We start from the raw sequence: 26050 nt of genomic DNA, 5'->3' as shown, positions 1-26050 counted from the left end.
TCATATATCTGCCTAATCAGATTATTTTGAATATAAATATAATAAATATAGAACATTTAAGCCAGCACCTGGGACATAATAAGCATTAAAATATGCTATCTCTTATTATCATGATCACTATTATTATTTATGATATTTTATTATTCTTTCATGATGAGAAAAGCTATTTGCCCTTTTACAATTTGTAACTAGAATGAAGGACCATGGCTTGAAAGGGCAAGAAAGAATTTAAGTACAGACTTAGAGATAAAAAAATTTGAGAGATGCAAGGTACATAAAAGCTGTATTATTGGTTTCAACATTATTTAAAAAATTTAACTGGATTGTCACTACATACATGGATCATTTTGGTGTTAGCTTAAATATTTAAATTAGATGTATATTTTTCCATTCTTAAGTTTTTTTCATGTGAGACAAAGCAAGTACATTTAATGATAGCATCATTAAAAACACAACATATTTAATTGAAAACATAAATGAGTTATTTATAATATTTGCATAAATACATTTGTGCCATATACGTTCCTCTTTTTAAGTTCTAAGTAATGCTGTATTGCAATTGCATATTAACCTTACAATTATACACAAGCTATGCAATTAAATCCTCACTTAAAATTAGCAATTATAAACTTTCCTGCATATATACTAGCTCCTAAAGAATGTAATGCACTTGCAGTAATATCTACTATATTGTGTGTTGGTTTTCTGCTGTTCAGCAAAGGGATAGAGTGGGGAAATAATTTCACACTGCATATAATGCATCTGATATGAAGGAAACTTGAAAATTATTTAGTTACAGATTTCTCTGACCAGGCTTGCAAAGTGGCATATATTATGTTAATGGGCAAGCATTTGAAAATGAATTTGAATATTAAATGCACTAAGTTTGGGTTCTGACATGAAGGAAGGCATAGTTGATACACAATTTACAAACAGGTTCTTATTAACTCTTTCATTGCTTGGGCTCAGAATCATGCATTGTATTTAAAAATTGTTCAGTCTTACAATTTTTTTAATCACTGAAATTCCCTAATATTGATATCTAACCGTTGGACTATACAAATAAAGTTCTGTTAGAGTGTTAGACTTTTAGCCATATCCTATGTTCAGTTGTGCTCCTTGCTCAATGAAAAATAGTTGCTTATTCATTGAAAGTTATAAGTAGGAAAGAAATGAGCAACATCAATCACTGTATTAATGGTATACTATATTTTCTAGCTTTCATTTGTAAAGTAACACTTTTGAGTTGGCATATACTGGAATGTGTGCTACCAAGCTGCTGTTGTATTTTCAACCAAAATATCTTGGTTTCAAGTCAAAGCAGAGGTCACAAATTTACTACTATGGGATTCATAGTGTTTAAATTTACAGAAGATGAATAGTTGATAATAAACCTTCCCACCAAAGCATATTTTTATTGAAAGAGCAAAACATTACAGTACACCGGATGTTTTAGGTCATTTATTTTGTTTTTGCTCTGGGTCATTTTACAAAAGCACTTCTGCTCTCTAGCGTTGAAATGAGAGTCACTCTACTCCCCAGATATTACCCAGCAGCACTTGGGGGCTCTTAATGATTAATACCATCACCGTCCAGCCACAAACCTTTCTGCTGCAGATAATGCCAGGCAGCAAGTGCGCTTGACACTTTTAATGTATAATTAAGTAGGAAAAGTCAGCACTCAGTATGCAAATTTTTCAAAATGATAAATGATGCCATACAGCAGTAGGGATTGATTTGGTGTAAATGAAACTAATTAAGGAAATGTCAAACATAATTAATAAAACAGGTTTAAGCTGCAAAACATTGTCAATTGAATGAATGAGGAGGCATTGGCTCCCATTGTTTCTGCTTTATTTAGGGCTTGTGTTTAGCTTGTACTCTGTTCCTAAATGCACTTTTGCTACCTCACACCCACCACTACCAATTCCCAGAGAGGGGGAAAATAAATTTGCTTGTCTCTCCACTGACTGCAGAAATTAATTGCAGAAATCTTGTCCCATCCAAGTGTTACATTCACTCACAGGACATTAACATAACTAATTTGAAAGAGCCCAAATGACTGCATAATAGAGCACTGTCAGTATGCCTGACAGTCTTTGGTCATACCAAATTAGCTTGGTTTTCTAATTGAAATTTTTTTCCTTGGACTCTTTCTACAATTTTTTCCTCAGCTATTCATTTTTGATAAGAACAAAGGTTTTATAATTTACAAAAGAGTGCTTGACCTATAATTACTAGGAGGAAATTAGGGGAGGTAGAGAAGTCAGATTTAGTCCTGGTAATGATGCTAGAGACCTTGCTCCCTCTAGGGAGCCTGAAGAATAATGGAATCTTCTATTTTTACGGGCGACCTGTGCACTGGTGCTGACTCTAACTGTGAATCCATTTTACTTTGCAGATCACTTGCTTAACACTAAAAGTTCCAACAGAATGGCCTAAAAGTGCCAGCTAAAAGTGCCAGCAGAATGGCAGGCCATTACTTCAAATGTCATTCAAACTAGTGCCATTTCCACATGCCCTTCCTGCTCAAAGAGTGAATGGAAGAACATCTGCCAGTTCTCTTATTGTGCCCTTGTAAATCTTCCATGCACAGTTTCATGCGACTTAATTTGTGAACCGTTTGGGTAAATAAGGGTGAGGGGGGAAGGGTTTGATCAAGAGTGGGCAATTTAAGGTGTGCTAAAATGATTTCTTTGAAAAGAGATCCAGTGGTTCTTGATTTTAAAATCAGGTTACCTGCATGCTAAGGATGTAATCTTATACCCAATAATGGTTTTCAAAGGCTTGGTAATACTATATATCCCCCATTTGGAGATCTTTTCTCAAAAAGATGGTTTTCCTTTTGAGTATGTCATAAAGTTCGTAAGAATGGAATCAGTACATTCTTTTTACACTTTAAATTGTGAGCTATATACTCAGCATAACATTGTACGTTGATTGGGAGAATTGTATGGAACTGAAGGCATAGATTGCACAAGAAGGCAGATGGGATATACACATTTTTCTTAATCCATGAAGTTTCCACTGAGTAGGTAGGTAGAGATACAAGTGCAGAGGCATGGTTTTATTTGCTTGAAGTCTTCTATATAATCCTCTATTTTTATAGCTTCTTCTTTATTTGGGGTCTAGAAATATAAACACACTTTTTTAATATCCTATAGCAATTGTTAAGATTCTTGACTTTGAACTTGTTAAGTCTTTTGGGGCTTTTTTGTAGATTGTCTCCAATATATTCACTCTAGCTGTTGAATATTACACACATAGTTATCTGACAATTTTATGGCATTGATTGGTAGTATTGTTCTTTACCAGGATATGAGTCTTGGGCTCTTTCCTAATGTCTACTGTACTGTGTGCAATTGAAAAGATGGATGGGTTGCCATTTTATACTTGACCTTTAAGTGGAATGGTTATGGGATTAATTAATAAGATTCCAAAGAAATCATTATTGCTTTATCTCAGATCACAAATAAGGACCTCGTCTTTATCTTATCCAACATATACATCAGTAATTTTGAAGAACTTTCTCTGATGTGAAATGCATGTAACCTAATTCTACTAACCCTCTTCCAAATTACAAAATATGAATTAAGGAATTTATTGTCTCAATAAAATGAAAAATCTGGGTTCAGTTTTCTAGAATAATAGACATAACTAAAGTAGCTTAAATAATGTCATCATGATCAGCTATTCTCTTTCTTTCTCATTCTCTAATGGGCTTTGTTTTCCTTCGTGTCAATTTCATCTCCATCGTGGGGGTTCCAGTACCTCCACCATTAAGATTATGTCAACTAAAATAGTTCAGTGCAATGAGAGATAGTTATTTTCCAGGCTCTCAAAAGCTGTCTCAGAATCAGGCTTGATTAAACCTTAACTAAAAGTAAAGTACTCATCCTGGAATCCATCACTAGCACTGGGCTTACAGAACACTTTGAAGGTCCCGTCTTGAACTCTACACCTACCCTAAATCGGCCGCATCCAAAACCAAATGAACTGAGAGTAGGGAAGAGAAGTTCCTTGAAGGTATTGTTATTAAAGGAAGGAAACACTGAAAAAATATTGGCAAAAATGATAGATATTCCTCTCAAGTGTATATAATACAGTTTCTAACAGCAGAGTATATACTCAGTATGCACTTCTTATTCACTACTGGTTGTTACTAATTTAATGAAAAATTAAAGTTTTCTGTGAGTGAGTCTTTTATCATTATGTCAATTCCTTTAATAGAGGATCTGAATAAAAATAATGTTAATATTTTGGTTGTTAATGCTTTGGTATTTATAACTGAGCAAAGGGAAACTTTTTTTTTAAACTTCTGGTTTTGAAATACTAGATTTATAAAAGAGTTGCAAAGAAGTTATGAGAATTCATGATATGCTTCACAAATCACCCCCAACCTTGACAGCTTACACAATCATGGTATATTTAGCAAAACTAAGAAATTAACCTTGATACAATGATATTAACCAAACTGTAGAGTTTATGTGTGTATCTTTTTTTTTTTTTTTTTTTTTTACCAGTTTCTTTCACTGGATTTACGTGCCCTGCATTTAATGCAGAATATCCTGCTGCATTTAGTCTTCATGACTCTACAGTCCTGTCCAGTTTGTGACAGTCCCTCAGTCTTTTCTTATCTTCCATGACCTTGACACCTTTGAAGAGTACTGGTCAGTATTTATGGCCCTTTGGGTTTGTCTGATGTTTTCTTGTGATTAGATTGAGGTTATGCATTATTGGAAAATATGCCACAGACATGATGTGTCCTTTTCACTGCAACATATCAAAGCACCCAATATCAGCATGATTTATTACTGGTGAATGTAACCATGATCACTTGGTTTAAGTGCTGTCTGCCAGGTTTTGCCAGAGTATAATTATGATTTTTACCTTTGCATATTCTATTTGTTATATTATAAGTGAGTTGCTAAATCTAACTCATACTACAGAGGAGGAGAATTAAGCTCCACCTCCTTCGGGGAGGAGTAATAGAAAATTTGGAAATATGTGTTAAATCACTACGTAATATAAGTATTTTGGGAAGATACCTAGAGGCCGTGCGACTTTCCTGATCCTCCTTGATGTTTTGCCATCTGAAAGTTTTAGTATTCATCAGTGGATATTGCCTATAGCAGTTATTACTGTGGTGATCTAGTGGTAATTTTATGATTTTCTCATTCCTTCTCTATTATTTCCAGTACTACTATAAGAAAAATGTACTTTTGCATTTATTTATTCAAATATTTATTCTATCGGTCTAAAAAAGAAAAGTAGATTTGGAGGAATTACATTACTTGATTTAAGACTTAATATAAAACATAAACAATGAATTTTGGAACACTGGGGAAAAAGTAAAATAAAAAAAAGACAATATATAGGTATGTGATCAAGACAGCATGACATTGGTTGAAAGGAACAGAAAAAAAAAATGAACTTCAGCCTAAACCTCATATCTTACATACAAGAATTCACTCACCCCCAATCCCATCTTGTTTCATTTATTCTTCTCCTATCCCCCTAACCCGCCATGTTGCTTCTCCATGTCCTCATATCAGGGAGATCATATGATAGTTGTCTTTCTCCGATTGACTTATTTCACTAAGCATGATACGCTCTAGTTCCATCCACGTCGTCGCAAATGGCAAGATTTCATTTCTTTTGATGGCTGCATAGTATTCCATTGTGTATATATACCACCTCTTCTTTATCCATTCATCTGTGGATGGACATCTAGGTTCTTTCCATAGTTTGGCTATTGTAGACATTGCTGCTATAAACATTCGGGTACACGTGCCCCTTCGGATCACTGCGTTTGTATCTTTAGGGTAAATACCCAGTAGTGCAATTGCTGGGTCATAGGGTAGTTCTATTTTCAACATTTTGAGGAACCTCCATGCTGTTTTCCAGAGTGGTTGCACCAGCTTGCATTCCCACCAACAGTGGAGGAGGGTTCCCCTTTCTCCGCATCCTCGCCAGCATCTGTCATTTCCTGACTTGTTAATTTTAGCCATTCTGACTGGTGTGAGGTGAGACTCTTAATCCCACAAAACAAACTGGGGGTTGCTGGGGGGAGGTGGGATGGGGAGAGGGGGAGGGGGCTATGGACATTGGGGAGGGGAGGCGAACCATAAGAGACTATGGACTCTGAAAAACAACCTGAGGGTTTTGAAGGGTCAGGGGTGGGAGGTTGGGGGAACAGGTGGTGGGTAATAGGGAGGGCACGTTTTGCATGGAGCACTGGGTGTTGTGCAAAAACAATGAATACTGTTACGCTGAAAAAAAATAAATAAAATCGGGAAAAAAAAATTCACTCAAAGTGGATCAGAGCTCTAAATGTAAATAAAACTATAAAACTTTTAGATGAAAATGTAAGAGGAAATCCATGTGGTAAGGTAGTAGACAGAGAAGTCTTAAATATAGTACTGAAAGCATGATCCATAACAGAAAAAGAAAAGATAAATTACCTTTTGTCAAAACTTAAAAACTTGCTCTATGAAAGAAACTTTGAGAAAATGAAAACAAACTATAGGCTGGGTAAAAATATTTGCAAATTAGATATCCCATAAATAAAATGTATTCAGAATATATGAAGAATTCTTAAAATCCCACAATCAGAAAACAAATAATACATTTAAATGATTTGAACAAACAAAAAGAGATACAGTTGACCAAAAGTTACATGAGAATATGTATAACCTTGTTAGGCTTTAGGGAAATGCAAGTTAAAATCATAAGATGCTATCATACACATATATTGGAATGACTAAATTAAAAAAGAAATACTATGTTAAGGGCTGGCAAGCATGCAGACAAAGTGGAGATCATAAATTGTTGGTGGGAATACAAAATGGTATAGCCAGCTAAGCTGAAAACAATTTGGTGGTTTTTTATTAAGTTGCACATAGACTTACCATATGACCCAGCAATTTCACTCCTGAGTTTTTAGCCTTGAGAATTGAAAACCAATGTTTACACAAACATCATTTGTAGTAGTTCTATTCATATTTTGAAAAACAGAATAACAGGTGGAATGAACCCAAATGTCCTTCAGAGGGCTAATGGATAAAATCAACTGTGCTTATCTATAATGGGATACTAATTAGCAACACAAAAGAGCAAATTGTTCATATGCAAGGTATTAGACAGATTGAGAAAGTTTTAGGAAGTTATATACTGTATTATTCCATTTGTATGACATTTGAAAAGAAACAAAAGAACAAAAAAGTCACCTATATAGAATAGGCAAGTGATTGACCTATGTAGGGTTGGGGAGGGAGTAACCATAAAAGGGTAGATGATGGAATTGTTCTGTATCTTGATTGTGATGGTGGTTACACAAATCCATATATACATTAAAATTTACTGAACTGTATATGAAGAGAAAAAGTCAATACTATTACACAAAAATTCTAAGTATAAAAAAAAGAAAGAAAATCAATACAGACTCAAGGATAATTATCTCATTCTTCGTTAAAACTCAGTATTGTTTTTTTTTTTTATTTTTTACTCAAATGATTTCAGCTGTGACTATTGGGATCTCTTTTAGAGTTCCCTGTGTAAATATGGTTTTTATTAGCATTGTTTTATGAAGATTTCATCAATGAGAGTCTAACCTTAACTGAAAGGTCAGGAGAGGCAATTAATTGTATAATTGTTCATAGGAAAATTATTAAATTTCTCTGATTATTCCATATTATTAGAGATAGCATCTGGTTGGTCCAGATTAGTTGCAATAGATTACTTCTTATGATAGACATTCTTGCCAATTTTTGAGTTCTTACTTTGTAACGTTTAATTCAAATTTTCCGCTTCAATATGATATATTTTGATTTATACAGTTTTCTACTTTAGCCTCAGAGGACTGTCTTTTAACTGCCCTTTCCTCAGCTAGTGCACTGAGTAAGTGAATGCTTATTTGAAATCCAAAGAAATAGATTACTGACAATTGCTTAACATTAATTGATGAATTTATGAAAAGCAGAAAATATCTTTATATTTTCTAGTAGGGATTTTACCAATATTTTAAAACATAATTAAGGACTACATAATTAATTTGGTTAGCATTAATTCTGGTAGGTAAAATCATTATTTCCTTTACATAGTGGAATACTAAATGGTGTACTTACTAAACAATTAGGCTACAAAGTAATATTTATAAATAAAACGTTTAACATAATTTGACAGGAAATTATTTGATCAAATATTTTTAAAAGCAACAATAAAAATTCCATGCTCTTGCAGAATGTGCTCTTGGGACAATATCCTCTTGGAAATAGTGTAAACAATTCTAGGTATAATCAAAATGCCTTTCAGACACGCAAATAGATTTCCATTGCCTTAAAAAAAAAAAAAGCGTGTTAATCTTTGTTTAATACCTATCATTTTTTCCAAAGAAGAAAAAAAGGAAAAACATGAGTATATGTGAAGGAAAATGTGTGTGAATGTGTGTGTGTGTGTGAGAGAGAGAGAGAAACAGAAAGAGACAGAGAGACAGAGAATATACTAGCCCTTTTATAGTGGACTTGTATGGTCTTAATGCCATATAGCTTCTGGGCATTTAGAAGGATTGTTATTTGTGGAATAAAACCATGGTATGGTTGCCACAGGCTATGGACAAAACAAACAGAGAAACAGTTTAAGTGGTGTGGATAACAACAGACTGACTCTAAGGTGGGCAGAAAATTACAGAGGCAGAGCTCCGTTTCCATACAATTGTCAATGTGTTTTAATGTCTTGATGCTTTGATTATCCATTAGAAACACTAGTAGTAACAGCTGGAACAAGTCAAAATAGTATCAGCATTAATGTGAGTCACCACTCACACTTTCCTTTCTCCTTAGTATTGCCATCTTAATCCAACAAGGGATTGTTTAGTGCTTTGTGGAAACTGTTTATTTCTCCTAATGATTTGGCAGGAATCATTACTTACAATACCCAGTTATTGGTTTCCTTTCAACCCGATCTTCTCAACTTTGAAATAAAGCCCAAGAAATGTCTGTCTGTATCTGCCTCAAGGAAATGCGTCTTGTTGTTTTCAGGGGGAAATGTGATTGGCATCTCCTGCTACCACAAATCGTGCAGTCAAGTTTCCTACATTTGGAGAAATCACAGAGGTCAACGCATTCCAAGTGCAATGGATGAGCCTCACCCTGAGAAAACCACTTTCATGATCACGGTAAGTCCCCTGCCATGTAAGTATTCAGGGAAATGCTTTTAACCTGGCATAGCTCTTACTAGACATTTCAGTGTCTTAGAGCCATTTTGTTTATGGCTGTGATAAATGACAAAGGACTGGAAGTTGCAGAGGGACCAAGACATAAATGGTGCTTCCTAGAAATCTTGGGACTGTCCCAGAACAAAACCTTCCAGAGCAGCTGCAGCCTGGACTGTGTGGGTAATTCCCCTGCTACAGATTTATGCCCCCAGAGTATACTCCAAGTGCCCCATTTTCTATAGAGGAAATGACTCAATTTATAACTTTTCACCTGTGTATCACAGCTCCATAAGGATTTGCCGATAATGGAGGCTTCTGGAGCTTTCTCAAATGTCACGGTATTGAGAGCCACTGTCCAGAATGATGGTGACACTGAACAGATACCAGACACGCAGGAATAAAAACTTTGTATAATTAGGTCATAGAAAATATCCATTATATATTTTGCAAAGTGGAATGAGACAAAAAAATCAATTTATTTTCTCGCAAACATTATCAACAAGCACTTAGTGAGGGACTAATGCCTGCGCATTTGGAGTAATACACAGTAGGTACCAGCACCGCAGGAGGTACTCTCAACAACTATATAAACGAGTTTTAAGAATTAACTGGGCAAGCACTTTCTGGTTTTTCTGATTCCCAGAGGTTGGAGCACAGTAATTGATTTCCCAGACTCACTGAGTCAAACATGAGATACAAGGATGAATAAAACATAGTCCTTGACCTCAAGTAGACTGACAAAACATTATAACAGGAGAAGAATTTTATGATGAATATAAATACAAACATTAAAAGTGTTAGAATACAGTGAAGATGAACTAGTTTTGTTGAGATTTAACACACTTTCTTTCACAAAAGACTCAAACCAACCCTGTGAGGGAACGGACAGTATCCAGTTAGCAAAAGCGAAAAAGAAATCCTTCAGTGAATCATTCAGTCTCTCATGGTTAGTAAGTAACAGATTTAGGATTTGAATTTCTGTTGTTTTCTTTCTTCAACTCTTAAACCTGTGTACTTCTATTACATCTACCAGAGACAAAGATATAGTTGAGTGGAAGGAGGACACTCCCTGCGAGATGGCAGGTAGAATAAAGAAAGGTTATATAATAAAAACACTTCGAAGGTGACATAGGAGTTTAAGACATTGACAAGATGAGGAGTGCTTTCCTTGCAAGTGTTCAGAGGCATGTCACACATTTTCGGGAAATCCAGAATATTTTCCTTTCTATGTTTTAGAATAGAGAGTAAACCCATAGTTCAATTTTTATGCAGATAAGAACCAATAATTTATTATATAAAGAATGAGCTACTTCAAGTAGTTCCCCAAGTAGGAAAAGAATTAAAATAAAATAAAATCATAAATAAAATACCAGATTGCAAAAGCATTCTTCTGTTTATTGACAACCACGCGTGAAAGAGCACTCTGCTTTAAAGGACATACTGTCTGTTGCTCATTGTGAGCAGTTACAGAGATGGTTACTTGAAAATACTCCTGATGGTTATATTTATCCTTTGTTAAATTTTTTTTTTATCCTTTGTTAAAATTTTTTCACTGGACTTGTCCTAGGATAAATGCATATGTATGATGTTTGCCTTTTGGGATAATCTCTTGTCTTTTTGTAACATAACTTCTTGAAGTATCTAGTTTCTCACCTTGCATCAATACTTCCATATCCTGTTTAATGACAAGAGTAATAACTCACTCATCTCACTGATAAAGATAGGTTGATAATTATATAAAGTACTAAGAATTTGAATTCTGTTGCTATAACAAAGAATACTACTCCATTAACAAGTGGGAGATTTTTTCCTCTTTGAAATCCAAGAAAATTTAACATAATACCATGTCAACAAGGTAAATAAGAAAATAATATGTGACAATTTAATAGATGTTTAAGTAGCATTTTTAAAAATTTATTTATTTTTAAAGATTCTTATTTATCTTATTTTTAAAGATTTTATTTATTTATTTGACAGAGAGAGACACAGCAAGAGAGGGAACACAAGCAGGGAAAGTGGGAGAGGGAGAAGCAGGCGTCCTGCCAAGCAGGGAGCCCAGTGCGGGGCTCCATGCCAGGGGCTCCATCCCAGGACCCAGGGATCATGACCTGAGCTGAAGGCAGGCGCTTAACAACTGAGCCACCCAGGCGTCCCTATTTATTACAATTTAAAATCAGAACCTAATGAATGCATTTAACAATATAAAATAAAGGGTTCTCCCTTGCTAAATAGAAGACCAGTATTACAATCAATAGCAATGGCTATGTACACTCTATGTATGTCTGAATGTACAGGTGTGTGCATTTTTTTTAAATTGAAGTATAGTTCACTCAATGTTACATTAGTTTCAGGTATACGACATAGTAATTCCACAGTCTATACATTATGCTAGATGTACCACATCTGCCACCATATGATGCTATTACAGTTCCACTGACTATATTCCCTATCCTGTACCTTTTATCCCCCTGACTTATCCATTATGTAACAGGAAGCCAATATCTTCCACTCCCCTTTACCCATTTTTGCCCATCCCTACATCCCCTTCTCCTCTGGCAACCATCATCTTGTTTCTGTATTTATAGGTGTGTTTCTGCTTTTTCTTTGTTTATTCATTTGTTTTGTTTCTTAGATTCCACATATAAGTGAAATCATATGGTATTTTTTCCTCTAGGTTATTTCACTTAGCGTAATATACTGTAGGTCCATCTTGCAAATGGCAAAATCTTATTCCTTATTCTTATTCCTTATTACTTATTCCAAGTAATATTCTTGTGTGTATACATGTATGTATATCTATAGATCTACCACATCTTTCTTTGTCCATCTCTCTCTCACTCTCTTCCGTTCTTTCTTTCCTTCTTTCCTTTTTCTTTTCTTCTTTCTTTCTTTCTATTTCCCTCCCTTCCTTCCTTCCTTCCTTCCTTCCCTCCTTCCTTCCATCCTATGTTTTCTTCCAGGAGTTTTATGGTTTTAGATTTCACAGTTAGGTTTTTAACGGTGAAACATTTTTAGGTTTGTTTGTTTGTTTTTGTATGGTGTAAGGAAATGATTTAGCTTTATTCTTTTGCAGGTAGCTATCCAGTTTCCCCAGCACCATTTATTGAAGAGCTGTCTTTTTCCCAGGGCATATTTTTGCCTCTTTTGGTCTAGATTAATTGGCCATGTAAGTGTGGGTTTCTGAGCTTTGTAGTCTGTTCTTTTGATCTCTGTGTCTGTGTTTGTGCCAGTACCATGCTGTCTTGATCACTACAGCTTTGAGTATATCTTGAAATCTGGGATTGTGATTCCTCCAGCTTCATTCTACTTTCTCAAGATTGCTTGGGCTATTTGATTCCATATAAATTTTAGTATTATTTTTTCTAGTTCTTTGAAAATTGTCATTAGTGTTTTGATAAGGATTGCATTGAATCTGAGGATCACTTCTGGTAGTATGGATATATTAATAATATTAATTTTTTAATTCCATGAGCATATAATAGACTTACCATTTGTTTGTGTCATCTTCATTGTCTTTCATCAATGTTGTATATTTTTTCAGAGTCGTGTATGCATTTTTAATAGAATAGGGAAATAGCTATTTTCAGAGTCTGAAAGGGAATGGAATAACTTTAAAGTCAGGAAAAATACTTCTGTATTCTTAATAAAACATTCTTGAGAATGCAAATATAAAGACAAATAAATGAATAATAAGTGTTGGCTGGGAGTATATTTATATTTATGTGGACATTTGTTTAACAATATATGTGAAACTATCCACTTAGAACATCCACATAAATACATTGTAAACTAATACATATCTAATCATAATGTAAATATATAAATTTTCTTATATTTCTAGAACCTAGTAATTAACAAAGCTAGAAAATAGAATTTTAAAAAGGGAGAAAATATTTAGGATTAAATATTTAGGGAATTTTAATATGTGGTGAGGTTTTACATGGAAACGGCATAATCCTATCACTGGAAGATTTAAGTGAAAATTTGAATAATTAGAAATATAGAGCCTATTCTTACAAGGGACTATTTTATATTCTAAAAAATGCAAATTTTAACTAAGGTATATAAAACATTCCAATTTAAATAATTACATCAAAATTTGAACTTGATAATATAATTCTTCATAAAAAGTAAACTGGAAAATGTTTATTAGAAGGAAATATGTAGGATTGTTAAATAATAAAACAGTGACCTGTTAAAACATATTACTTAGTATCAATTCATAAAACACTACAATTTGTGCAACATTTTAGACATTGAATGAAATAGAAGGTAGAGACCTGCGCAATATCAGTTACCATATACCAGTTTTTATAGTATGAAAACATAATTGAAAAAGACATTAAAACAGAATTATGTTTATATAAGTGTGTTTGGAACAATTGTGGAAAATGTTATTTCCATCTTATTTATTTTAAAATAAATTCCAGGTGCACTAAGTTGTTAAAATGAGCATTAGAAAAAAGAAAAAGTAGAAAGTAATGGAATGGAATAATTAAAGCTCTTTAGTAGAATAACATTTTTCTTTGAATTAGTTAAAGTTATGAAAGTATGTGTGCATAATCATTTTCTGGGAAAAAGATGAAACCCACCTAAATAAGATAATAATATTGTTTATTATTTAGGTTATAGGTATTTTCTTCAGTATGATCATGGCAATATATATTCAAATTTGTGAGAAAGATTTGAAATTCTAAATAAATTAACAACAAGCAATAAGATAGTTTATAAAAGGGGCGATAAAATTGACAAATAGTATATATTTACCTCTCTACTCATCAAAACAAGATAAAATAAAGCATTCTTAAGATTATTTTACATAGTAAAATTAGCAAAGGAACAATAATCAGAACATCCAATGCTGGCTATCCTGAAGAGAAATTACCATAATCATTCATTATTACTAATTTAGTAATTAAGTGCAACCTTTCTGAAAAGCAAAATGGCAGAGAAATTAAATTGCTTAGACTTAAATATTATACTTTCATTCCTAATTTTATTCCAATTCAACAACCAAACAGAAGCAAAAAATCCTCAAATATTTTCATTGTACCTTTAATAATGATAGCAACTCAAGAACAGAAGAAAAGTACGCCATACTAAAATATTTTACCAACGTATAATATAATTCTATAGAATATGCATGCATTCATATGTTAATGTATGTGTGTGCAGGCATCTTTATCACTATAGATACGAAGGACATACAGACAAACTAAAATATTTATGACATAAGCTGGGCAAAAAACAGTATAAAATATTTTACATTAATATTGCAAATATATAAACATATGTGCCATACATCATTAATCGTGGATAGTAATCACATAAACTAGCTTGTTAATGTGCTAAGATAACAAGGTAATAAAAGTCCTTGACTCTTAGATTTCTTTGCCTTTCTGGTTAGCTATATGCTAAGTAAATAGCTATCATTTTATGTTCTGACTTATGTACAAAAGTAATGTACTGACCAAAATACTGAATGAATACATTTTGGGAAAAAAAAGGATTAGGTAGAAAATTGTAGTAACAATTCTGGACTCCATGGTAGGTATCATGTATATTTTATTCTGGTGGGCTTTTGTCTACACTCACACGTGATACCTGAATATCAATGCATTCAGTCCAGCTACAGTGCCAATTCTCATTCAGATGATAGGGAATTTAAAGTAGATGGAAACATGATTTGCTAACTGTCGAATATTTCCACCAATTCATTTATTTATCCATTTTATCAATTCTTGCTACAAGTAATACTACTTATTTCTTAAGTGACTAGTATGTGCTTGGTATCATTCAGTCCTTAAACAAGACTGAAACTGCCTCTGTCGTTAGTGAGCTTCTACTTTTAGAGAAGGAAGGCAATTGCTACAGACTCATTGGTGCCCTGCCTAGATCCCCTGGGAACCAGTTTATTCATTTGGTGTGCCTTCCTTCCAACTGCCATGATAGCATTTTGCTATAATGTCTCCTATCTGTGCCCTTTTCTGGAGTTCATAATAGAAAGGATACTGGAGCCATCTTGCTTGTAGATGCCTAGGAACGAAGCCTCTGCCTCGCTACTGCCTTTAGGCAGCTCATAGACGATGACTGACTGACACTGTATCTAGAAGTATAACAACCTTCCTTTAAGGTTGGATGTATTCTGTGCGACAGTTTATATTCCAAAGCCCCCCTGTGGGAGTAGATCGAATCGAAACTTCAACCCCCAACCACAACTTTGCTTAACTTCCTGCTCTTCCTTGTTTTGCTCCCTCATGCCCATGCATGTTTCTTCTGAGAGCCCACTCTTAAAAAGTTATTTGTCTCATATATCTCATCTCAGATTGCTTATTGAGAATCCAGTCTAAGTTATTGATTAAACAAGTAATTACAATCATGCGATGTTATGAAAGGTGAAGAATAGAAAGCTGTTGACGTAGAGCATAGATCTCTTATCCTATGGTGGAGAGTAGGACGTATTTCCTTTGAGGAAAGAACATTTAAATTGAGACCCTGTGTCATTTTCTATTCTGTTTTAGAATAGTATGGTATGCATTTGTGAAATGACTGGCGATGGTTGAGGACTATAGTCTTTGATCCTGACCATTATGGAAATGATTAGTCCATATTACGACTGAACCCTTTTTCTCATTAGCTTCAAGTTATTAACATGGGTCACTGATGGAAGTGAAGCCACCACACAGAGTGACAAGTTACTCAGGCGCAGTATCTGTCTCTGTATATTAGCAAGCATCCAGGAAACTGTCTACTGAGCATTTCCTTCAACCTGCCGGTGTATACGTATATGCATGTAGTTCTCCACGTGTATGTTTCATTGTTAATGTACGCATTTTGGTAATGAAAACCGGCCAGTAGAATCTGGGTGGTGACCAAAATGATACTGTGCTTAGCACCACTCTATTATGAGTCTTTTACAGCTATGCTTCTGCTTAATGTGACGGAAATAAGATTTTTTTAAAAAAACATTTTATTTATTTAACAGAGAGAAATCACAACTAGGCAGAGAGGCAGGCAGAGAGAGAGGAGGAAGCAGGCTCCCTGCGGAGCAGAGAGCCTGATGCGGGGCTCGATCCCAGGACCCTGAGATCATGACCTGAGCCGAAGGCAGAGGCTTTAACCCACTGAGCCACCCAGGCGCCCCCGGAAATAAGATTTTTAAAAATCAAATCTTGCAGTTAAAATCCATATAGTGAAATTGATAGGCTATTGATTCTTAAGTATATCAGATATATCCTATTTAGAGCACCCATAGAAATGGAAGATGCACCAATAACTGAGATCTTGGAAGAGAGAGGGAGTACAACTTTAAAGAAAAAGCCATTTATCTGCACGGCAGTTATGATGAAATTAAGTAAGAAGGTAAACAAGTCTACTCCCTAATCACTTATGGTGCATCAGACACTAGAAAGCACAGTTATATGCAATTCTTAAATAGTTATTATTATGCCCCAAACACACTAAAATATTACTGATAAAAGGCAAATAATAATAAAAGCCAATGAATCCTCTTTCTCAGTGTTTAAGAGACAAAGTAAACTTAGCGAGGAAGTCTAGCATGATTACATTCGAAATAATTCTGTTTTGGGGTGTATGTTTGGGGTGTATTTGGGGTTTATCTTTTAAAAGCCACATTGTTTTAAAACTTCTCTTTGTGTTCATAAAGAAATAGACTCAGAAGTATCAAATGACTTAATGAGGATATCACCGGGACACAGTAGCCATTGTAAGGATCATAAAGATATTTAGGTTCTCATATTCAGAAACTATTTTAAACTATATCTTTTGAGAAAATAAATAAAACATTCCCCCAAATTCTAGGACAATAAATTAAGCATCCAAAGATGCTGTTTGTCAAAGTCCCTTGAGAAAAATACATTAATAGTTTTGTCAGTCTAGTTATAATCTTTGGCTGATAGTCACGTAGAGATACTTTAATTCTGTAAGTGTATCAGAGGAAATAATAGTCCATTACATGGACTATTACATGGCAAAATTTGAAAAAGTATTTATAAATATTGTCTTTTTCTTTTGGACTTAACAGCAAATGAAGTTTATATCACTGTTATTAAAAACATTTTAAAAGTTATAATAGAAAGCATTTTGCAAACATTTAAAAGAGAAAATAGGGGAAGAGAAATATATGCACTAAATAGTGGTTTGAATGACATTGTAAGTGGAAACTATGGTAGTGATAAATATGCATTTATTTTAGTAAATCCTTCCTCTCTCCCTTCCTTCCTTCCCTCCTTTCCTTCGTTCGTTCCTTCCTTCCCTCCTTCCTTCTCAGTTAAAAGCTCTGTTATACCTCAACAAATTATAAAACTGAAGGGCTCTTGGCTCCACAGTTCTTTGAAGGGAATAGACTAACCTGATACAGTACTTAGCCCCCCAGTAAATTAATTACTTAGGGCTTATGTGGTTTTGTCCAGGACACCATCATTCTGGAGATGAGAGTTGTTTATATGAAAAGCTATATTAAAGTCAAAATCTGGGCAAAAAAGTTGCAAGTAATATGCAAAACAAATGCTAAGCATAGTTAATTAACAACATAAAAATTTCAGAATGTAATGTTGGGTTAAATGCTGTAGAGATTTAGCTGAGACAGCTGTAACCTTAGTATTATTACATATCACCATATAATAAGTAAATCAAATGACACTTACTCATTGAGGACCTTCATGCCCAAGAGTCTAATAATTGAACATGACAGTGTAGAGTAAAACAGGCTTATACTCTAGTTGAGGAAATGGGACATGATAAAATTAATGAATACAGTGGGAAAATATAAGTGCATAATATTGTTACAGACTATAATGTACTTTGCTTATAACATGGGTAGTTAGAGAATGTGACACTCTAGGTTAAATTTTCATATATGGTATTTAATATTTTCCAAATAGTGTACCTAAAATGCATACTTGTGTACTCACCACCAGCTTAAGAAATAAAATAGTACCCATACTTTTGAAGCTTGGTGTATTCTCCTGGATCACATATTCCTTCTCTGCTGATATTACCACTAACTTAAATTTTGTGCTTATTAACAATTTCTTTCTTTCTAAAGTCTAATTTTAATATTTCTTTTGTGATGGTTTGGTTCTAGCAAACTCAATTTTTGCTTATTTTAAAAATTCTCTTCCTTGTACTTATTATTGAAAAATAATTTCTCAAAACACATGATTCTCTTCTCATTTATCTTGTTTTGTCACTTAAATACAGTGTTCCACTGACTGTGGCTTTCACCATTGCTGTTAGTCAAATTTCAATTTACCTCTGATGGGAGGTAAATTTTTTTATTAGCTTTTAAAATAGTGTCTTTCTTTTTTGCGTTATACATTTGACTGTGGTGAATGTAGGTATTGGCTTATTTTTATTTATGTTCCTTGAGGATTATTGTCCTTCATATATCTGGAGTTTATGTCTTTCTGGAGCATTCTTATTGCCTATCCAACATTCAATATATATTCTCTTTTTCTAGAATTCCTCTCTTCCTAGAATTCTTTGATGAATTTTGAACTTTCTCTTTCTTTTTTCCCATGTCTCATAAACTCTTTCTCTCAACTAAATTTTCTCCATGCTATTATCTCTGTAATTTCTTCAGATTTATCTTACAATTGACTAATTTCCCAGTGACCTGAATTTGATGGGCTTTAATATCCATCTATCTATATCTATCTATCTATCTATCTATCATCTGTCTGTATTATCATCCATCCATCCATCCATCCATCCATCCATCCATCCATCCATCTCTCTAATGAGGCATTGCAAAAATATGCATATGTTTATAAAATGCATATGCATTTTAATAAAGATGCAATATGTAGAGGGGAATGGTCTGGACTACTCTACTTCACTTGGGGCCAAGAGAACTGAAGTTCTAATCCTAAGGTAACTTAGTAATATATCTACTTATCCACAGAAGATTTTCTCTTTCAGCTCTTCTCTGATAAAGCATTAGGTCTTAGTTTTTTTGTTTGACTATTCCTGTCCTGAATGTTAGTTTTTTCACCCTTTTAATGGGTTTTCTGAAAATAAAGATTATATTCCCAATAACCTTTCAAATAAATGAGATTTATTATTCAAAGTACAAATAATCTAGCTAAGGATATTATACAGATTGGCCAAAGATAATGTTCCATCTTAGTTCCTTGCTACTGCCATTTTAAAATATTGTTCTGATACAGCCGTCTTCAAGCAGGCTTCTAGATTCAAAAGAGCAGTCGAGGAAGGTAATTAGATACTAATGTGTACCTCTTGTCTGACCCTGGAAATATCCCAAATACATTTTTAGATCTTTTCATCGTTTTGCCAATACTGAAATGCTCCCACTAAAGTTGGTCCCCCCCACACTAACTCATCGCTCATCATCGGCAGGTGATTACTTCTAATTATTTTAGTATTTCTAATTATTAGTAAACAAAGAATACATGATATAATTCAGGCAATACTGTATGTCTGAAATTGTCTGCTATTATTCTTGCAAACTTGTCTGACTGTCCATTGAAGACGATGAAGGAAATATTCAGGAGGGGAGATAATAGATTTATATAAATCAGCGGAGAAATTTGGATAACAATACATTCATATCATCTCTAGCTGTAACATTTTGCTCTTTTTTTTGTTGTTGTTTAGAATGAGAAACAGGGTAATCTTCTTTCCAAGGCTTCTTTCCAAGGCTCTGCCAGCTGTGTTAGTCAAAGTAACTAATGCCGATATTTGCGTTGGGTAGGTATATGCTTTGAAGATTGCTATGCAAAACAGGACCACTTCACTGTAGAACTACCTGTGGAGAACAAGGTCAACAAGAACAATGAAAACCTCAGACCTTTCCTGCCACGATTTTCTGCCATCTCAATTTTCCTAGCTGATCCTTTGTCCTTTCTGGTTTGTCCTCCACACTGCTAGCAGATTTATTTCTCTAAAAGGGCCTTATAATCCATCTCTCCCTCCTAATAGTCTAACAGTTTTGATGATTCCCCTTATTACTGAGATTCAGTTTAAACTTCTTTGTTTTCGATTTAAGCCTTGTCATGACAGGTTTCCCAACCCTATTTTGCCATTCCGTTACCCTCCCCTACAAGCAGTTCTTCAAAGAGACAAAATTCCCTCGTGCCTTAGACTTTTCACAAGGTTCTCACCGTGTAATGCTCCTCTTGTCTGCACCACGGCTCACACTTCCCCAGCCCCCACTTTTTTTTTTCCCCTCTGTTTCTGTAACTTGTGTCTGTCCTGTGGGATATGGTCTGGTCTGTGCCTTGGTCATCTCAGTTACTCCAGTGCCCAGAATAGTGACAAACATAAAGTAAGTGAATAAAAAAATTCTTACTTAATTACTAGGCTTTAAATAAATGCCTTATTGAATTGTAAAAATGATCCTTGACCATATCTGCTGTAGAGTTTCTACTGTCTGCCTAAGAACAGGATTTCATGACTTAGCTAAGTAGGAAGAGAAAAATTATTCACCAACAACCTGGGGGTCAACACAGGAAGAATCTTCTTAATTTGCTCCTTCAATTTTTCTTTGGTTAAGGAAAATTACAAAGTTAGCTTGGTGACCTATGTCAAAACATTTTCATGGCAGAAATGGTAGAATTAGAAAGAATTTATACTCACTATATATAAAATTTGTGGGCTTGGAAACTGATGAAGTTTGGAGGATACAGAAGTTTATTATTTGCTCTGCCTCCTCTATTAAAGTCTTCATTCTGTTACTTCTTGGTCTAGAAAAGCTGATATAAAAAACAGGCAAAAACCAAAACCCTTATTTAATTATATACAGTGTGTACATTTTTACCTCTGGCTAATATATTTATGGACATATTTATATAATTTACATAAGTAGATGTTCATTATCTGTCTTACAGATATTCAGTTATGTCTTAACTGAAATTTATGGAGGGTAATTCTCATAAATTCAGTGTACACAGTGCCTGGCTCAGCACCATAACAGATGTGTAATACATGTTTTTTTATAATGATGTTAAAATGTTTAGTTGCAAAGGTGGGCTGTGGTCACATAATCTTCCTATTCCCTGTTCAATGAATAATTCAAGTAGTAGCCCTCACAGTCCTCATAAGATTGAGAAGATATATCTATTCCCAAGTCTTGTTTTCTATTATTGAGATGTAAGGAGCTACTGTAAATGCAAAGTCTCTGGGGCCTTGTTACAGGGACCAGCTTCAAGTTTCCATTGTGAATTCAAAAGGATATGCCAGGAGAAAGTTCAGAATAGGATCCCTGGGGAGAAAGCAGGCACAGTTTCAGGGGCAGTGTCCATACTGCATGGAAAGCGTATGTGTATTTAGTAAAATAATGTATGCTTGTGTATGTAGGAGGCGTTCCTTCACTTATTTTGTGTTTTACAAACATAACCAAATATTGAAATCTCTCTATGCATGTTATCTGAAAATATATTATCTTACACACAGAAATGTGGATGGCAGATTTTTAAATTATGTGTTTTATGTGTGATTATAATATGATCCTAAACATTACTTAGATACTTGTAATTAACTTATTATGTGAGAACCACTAAAAATCACCTGTGTGTTTGTGTGTGGGGAGATGAACAAAGAAGGAAATGTAAACTAAGGGCAAAGCTATGTGTGACTGTCCAAATGATCTCATAACAATCATCCAAGGAACAATAGCAAAGTGAGCCATTCATTACGATCTTTAACTATGACCATTAAAACATAGTGTCTCTTGCATCAACAGAAGATGATCTGGGAAGTAGCTATATTTGTATTTAACAGAAAGTGTTATGCCTTGAATAAGAAACCATATCTGTGTGCTAGAGGAACCTTTAAATTTCATTCCAAATATATAAAAATACATGTAGCAAAATTATTTTTCTATGTTTCTAAAAGACACTGTTTCGTGAGAGAAAAGGACATTTTAATAACTAATTTCTCATAATCACCGACAAACAATTCATTGGGCTTTTTCCCTCCTCCCTAGGTTCTGACATAATGAAGCCTACCTACCATTTGTTTTACTCTAACTTTCCTATTTCACAAGTGGCCTGGAAAGAAAGTCTTAGGTGAGTTTTCTCAAAAATAATGCTTCATTTACAATTTTGAAAAATACTTCCATGAGTAGCCTGATGGTTAAGACAGCCCAAACAGGAGAAACAATAGAAAAGTTTATGACGTATAAAATGAATTCTTCCAAAGAATTTTGTTTCGAAATGCCAAGGGTTATAAGTCAAATATATTTGCAGCATGTATTACTATTCATTACCTTGCATTGGCTGATATTCGTCTCTTCTGACAACCCTGGGTAAATCATGTTACATATTGCATAAAATATGAGAGCTGGTCCTTTTCTGAAGATGCCACTCAGTACGGGAACTCACTGCCATTGGCTGCATCCGAGTTGCTGTAAGGTCCCTTAAGACCACTACTTCTGCAGAGCCCTATGGCAGTTGAATCAGAGAAGAAAAGGTATTTATAGAAAACATATGCAAAAGGTTGAGAGCTAGTCCAGTTTTTAGTGCCCAGACTGACAGCGAAATACAAATTGAGAAATGTAAGTTTCAGTTTGATCAAATTTACTGGGTGAAAACCTCATTTTTTCATTTCATTTGAATACGTTCACTGCTTCTCAGAATATGCAACTTTATAGTGGGCATATTTTTTATTCTTGAAGGCTCATTATTTTACAGTGAGGTTACTGAACCTAGACCACGTAGAGTAGATTATCCAGCCTAATATTAATCAAAATATACATGGCAAATGGGATTCCAAACAGTGCCAAATAGGCATCTGCTTTTAACACAGAATAAAAAAGTACTTTTAGTGCCTTTATTAAAAGGTATTATGGGCAATTTATTTTTAAGCCATCTCTCTAACACTATTAACTAGCATATAATTTAATGTACTCCCAAGCAACTTGACTTTTACTGTTTCCTTCAAAACATTAATTTGTAAAAGCAAGTTGATATAAAAGATGACTTTGACCCCAAGAAAAGATTCGAATCATTAAGAATAAATTAAATGATCTTGTAGATACACATAATAGTTACTTTGGGGGTTGGAAAATAACATACTTTCTGTTGCCATGTATGATATGGTGTTTCATAGGGAAAAATAAAGCCAGTGCTATTTCTAATGACATAATTTATACCCTCTGAGTAAACCATATCAGTTTTGTAAGTTTTGCTTAAATTTGAACAGAGTGCCAAATGCCTAAACATTTCTGAACAAACAAATGAAAGAAAATTCTCTAGTTTTTATGAAAGAAATAAATCCTATTATGTCTGTTTGAAAATTTTGGACAGGTTAGTGCATAGTAGGTTTTGTACTATCTTTATAGTGTTTTCTTTCTTTCTTTTTTTTAAAGATTTTATTTATTTATTTGACAGACAGAGATCACAAGTAGGCAGAGAGGCAGGCAGAGAGAGAGAGGGGGAAGGAGGCTTCCTGCCAAGCAGAGAGCCCTATGCAGGGCTCGATCCCAGGACCCCGAGATCATGACCTGAGCCGAAGGCAGAGGTTTAACCCACTGGGCCACCCAGGTGTCCCTATAGTGTTTTCTTTATAGAGAAAAGGAAATAAGTTCACTTCCATTAAAATGTATTTGACTATTTTGTACTAAGTAGGCACTGGGGTTATTGATAGAAAATTTTTTTTAAAATCTAGGCTAAGAATTATAAGTAAAACTAAAACTTGAGGCGTGTTTAAGTAGGTAAAATTTTTTAATGGTGACAAATACAATTTAAATTATAAAAATAATACAGGGATGTGTTTTCTTTTTAAAGAAATAAAAGTATCTAAGAATAATAGTATTAAGTGAAAAACAACAACAGAAATAACAATAAAACCTTGGCGTCACACCCCACCCTTCTGTAGTAAGATTCCACTATTCTCCTGTAGGTAACCACCAGAACAGTTTGGTGGGCATCCTTCCAAGTTTTTTCCTTTATATTTATAGAAACATCTCTTTATCTATATTTATGTATTGATGTGTGTGTGGACATGTACATAAAAGTACACATTATGTATATGTAGTTACATATATAGACCATATAAATTAAAAAAAAATTTCACTTAAAATAAAAGATACATCACTACTTGGTATAGTTGCATTTTTTTTTCCATACTTTTTCCTACTATTTTTGAATGTAGATGGGACCAAGTATTTTAAACCATTTCCTACTGATAGACATTTGGATGATCTTGACTTTTATTTGCAGTCTAAAGAAACTTTTGTCTGTGAGCTGGATTTTGAAGTAATTGATTGGTTTTCGTAGATATTGCCAAATTGTCTCTAAGAAGTTTGTATTAGTTTGTATCCCTTCTTTCACACCCTTATCAAAACTTTATAGTATTGACCTTTATTTTTGTTAGTCTACTAGTAAAAGTTTATATTATTTTAGCATGCATTTCTGTCATTATCAGTGGGGTTGAATATTTTTACATGTTTATTGTGTATGCACATATGCACACACAGTTGATTAGCAAATATTGAACCATTGCTCTTAGTGGAAATACACATACACACACGCATGCACACAGATAATATATATTATATATTATAATATATATCTTAATATTTTATGATATTATATATAAATTGTAATTAATATAATGATTATAACATTATGACATTATATTTAATTATATATTATATATAATATATATATATTCTCACATAGATTATAATCTTAACCTTAAAGTCAAGGAGACAACTTGTTTTGGTGGAGTTTTTTAAAATTTTTTTCCATTTTTACATAAGAGAACACAAGGTTCAAAAGTGTAAAGTGACTTGCCTGAAGCTGCCCTGCTAACAGGTCCTAGAGCTGGGATTCAAACCCTGGTCAACTGGCCCCAGAGCCAGAGCTTCTTGGATTCCACTTCACTGCCCACTGCTGTTGCCATCCCCTGGTCATTGGTGTTTGAGAGCACAGACAAGAAGGCAGAACATTGCCTTGTTTGACCTCAGCTGGGCACATGCATATAGGGAGACTCAAGTTTTTCACAGCTCTGTGTATGTCTGCTAATGACTGTGAAAGCCTACTTAGCTTTGATTTTTGAGGTTCCAAATAAATTTCAGGAAGTATCAGATAGGGAATTGTGAGTGACAAGGGTAGACTGCATACACAAACATACACACAATCTACATGTAATGTACATGCATTCATATAAATATGTAGAGATGTTCTCTGAACTTAGGATGGTTCAACTTAACAATTTTTCAGCTTTATGATGGTGCAAAAGGAAGACACATTCACTTTACATTTTGAAATTTGATCTTTTCCCAGGCTAGTGATAGGCAGAGCAATGCTCTGATACTGCCCCACAATACTGCGTGGTGGCAGCAAGCCAAAGCTCCCAGTCAGCCACATGAGCAGGAGGGTGAACAACCCACACACACACAACCACTCTGTACCCAGACAGCCATTCTGTTATTGACTTTCAGCATAGTAGTCAATAAATTACATGAGATATGTAGCACTTTATTATAAAATAGGCTTCATGTTAGGTGATTTTGCCCAACTGTAGGCTAATATAAGTGTTCTGAACACATTTAAGGTATGTGAGACTAAGCTATAACGTTAGGTGCAATAGGTGAATTAAATGCATTTTCAACCCAAGATATTTTCAATTTAGGATTGATTTATCTGGAGTTAACACCATCATTAAGTCAAGGCAAATCTGTATTTGAATCACTTTTTAAAATATTCTCTGGAGTTCTTTTTCTTATTCTCTTGTAGACTATATTTTTAATTTATATATATTACCCTTTCTTACTACATATTTTCCAAACATTTCTCTCAGTTTGGCTCTTCTGTTTTAAGTCTGTTAATAGTATCTTTAATCACAAAG

The 26050-nt window shown here is 34.1% G+C and overlaps 1 non-coding gene across 1 annotated transcript; it reads right to left on the bottom strand.

Moving 5' to 3' along the window:
• Nucleotides 1–9035: 9035 nt before the first annotated feature.
• Nucleotides 9036–9199, bottom strand: LOC123939372. Its single transcript, XR_006817833.1, has one exon. It is a non-coding gene; the product is annotated as a U1 spliceosomal RNA (small nuclear RNA).
• Between the last annotated feature and the right edge of the window lie 16851 nt (nucleotides 9200–26050).

Source organism: Meles meles, chromosome 3 (genome assembly GCF_922984935.1).
Source record: "Meles meles chromosome 3, mMelMel3.1 paternal haplotype, whole genome shotgun sequence".
Taxonomy (NCBI): Eukaryota; Metazoa; Chordata; class Mammalia; order Carnivora; family Mustelidae; genus Meles; species Meles meles.
Note: the sequence above shows the minus strand (reverse complement) of the source record. Positions and strands in the feature narration are given on the sequence as shown.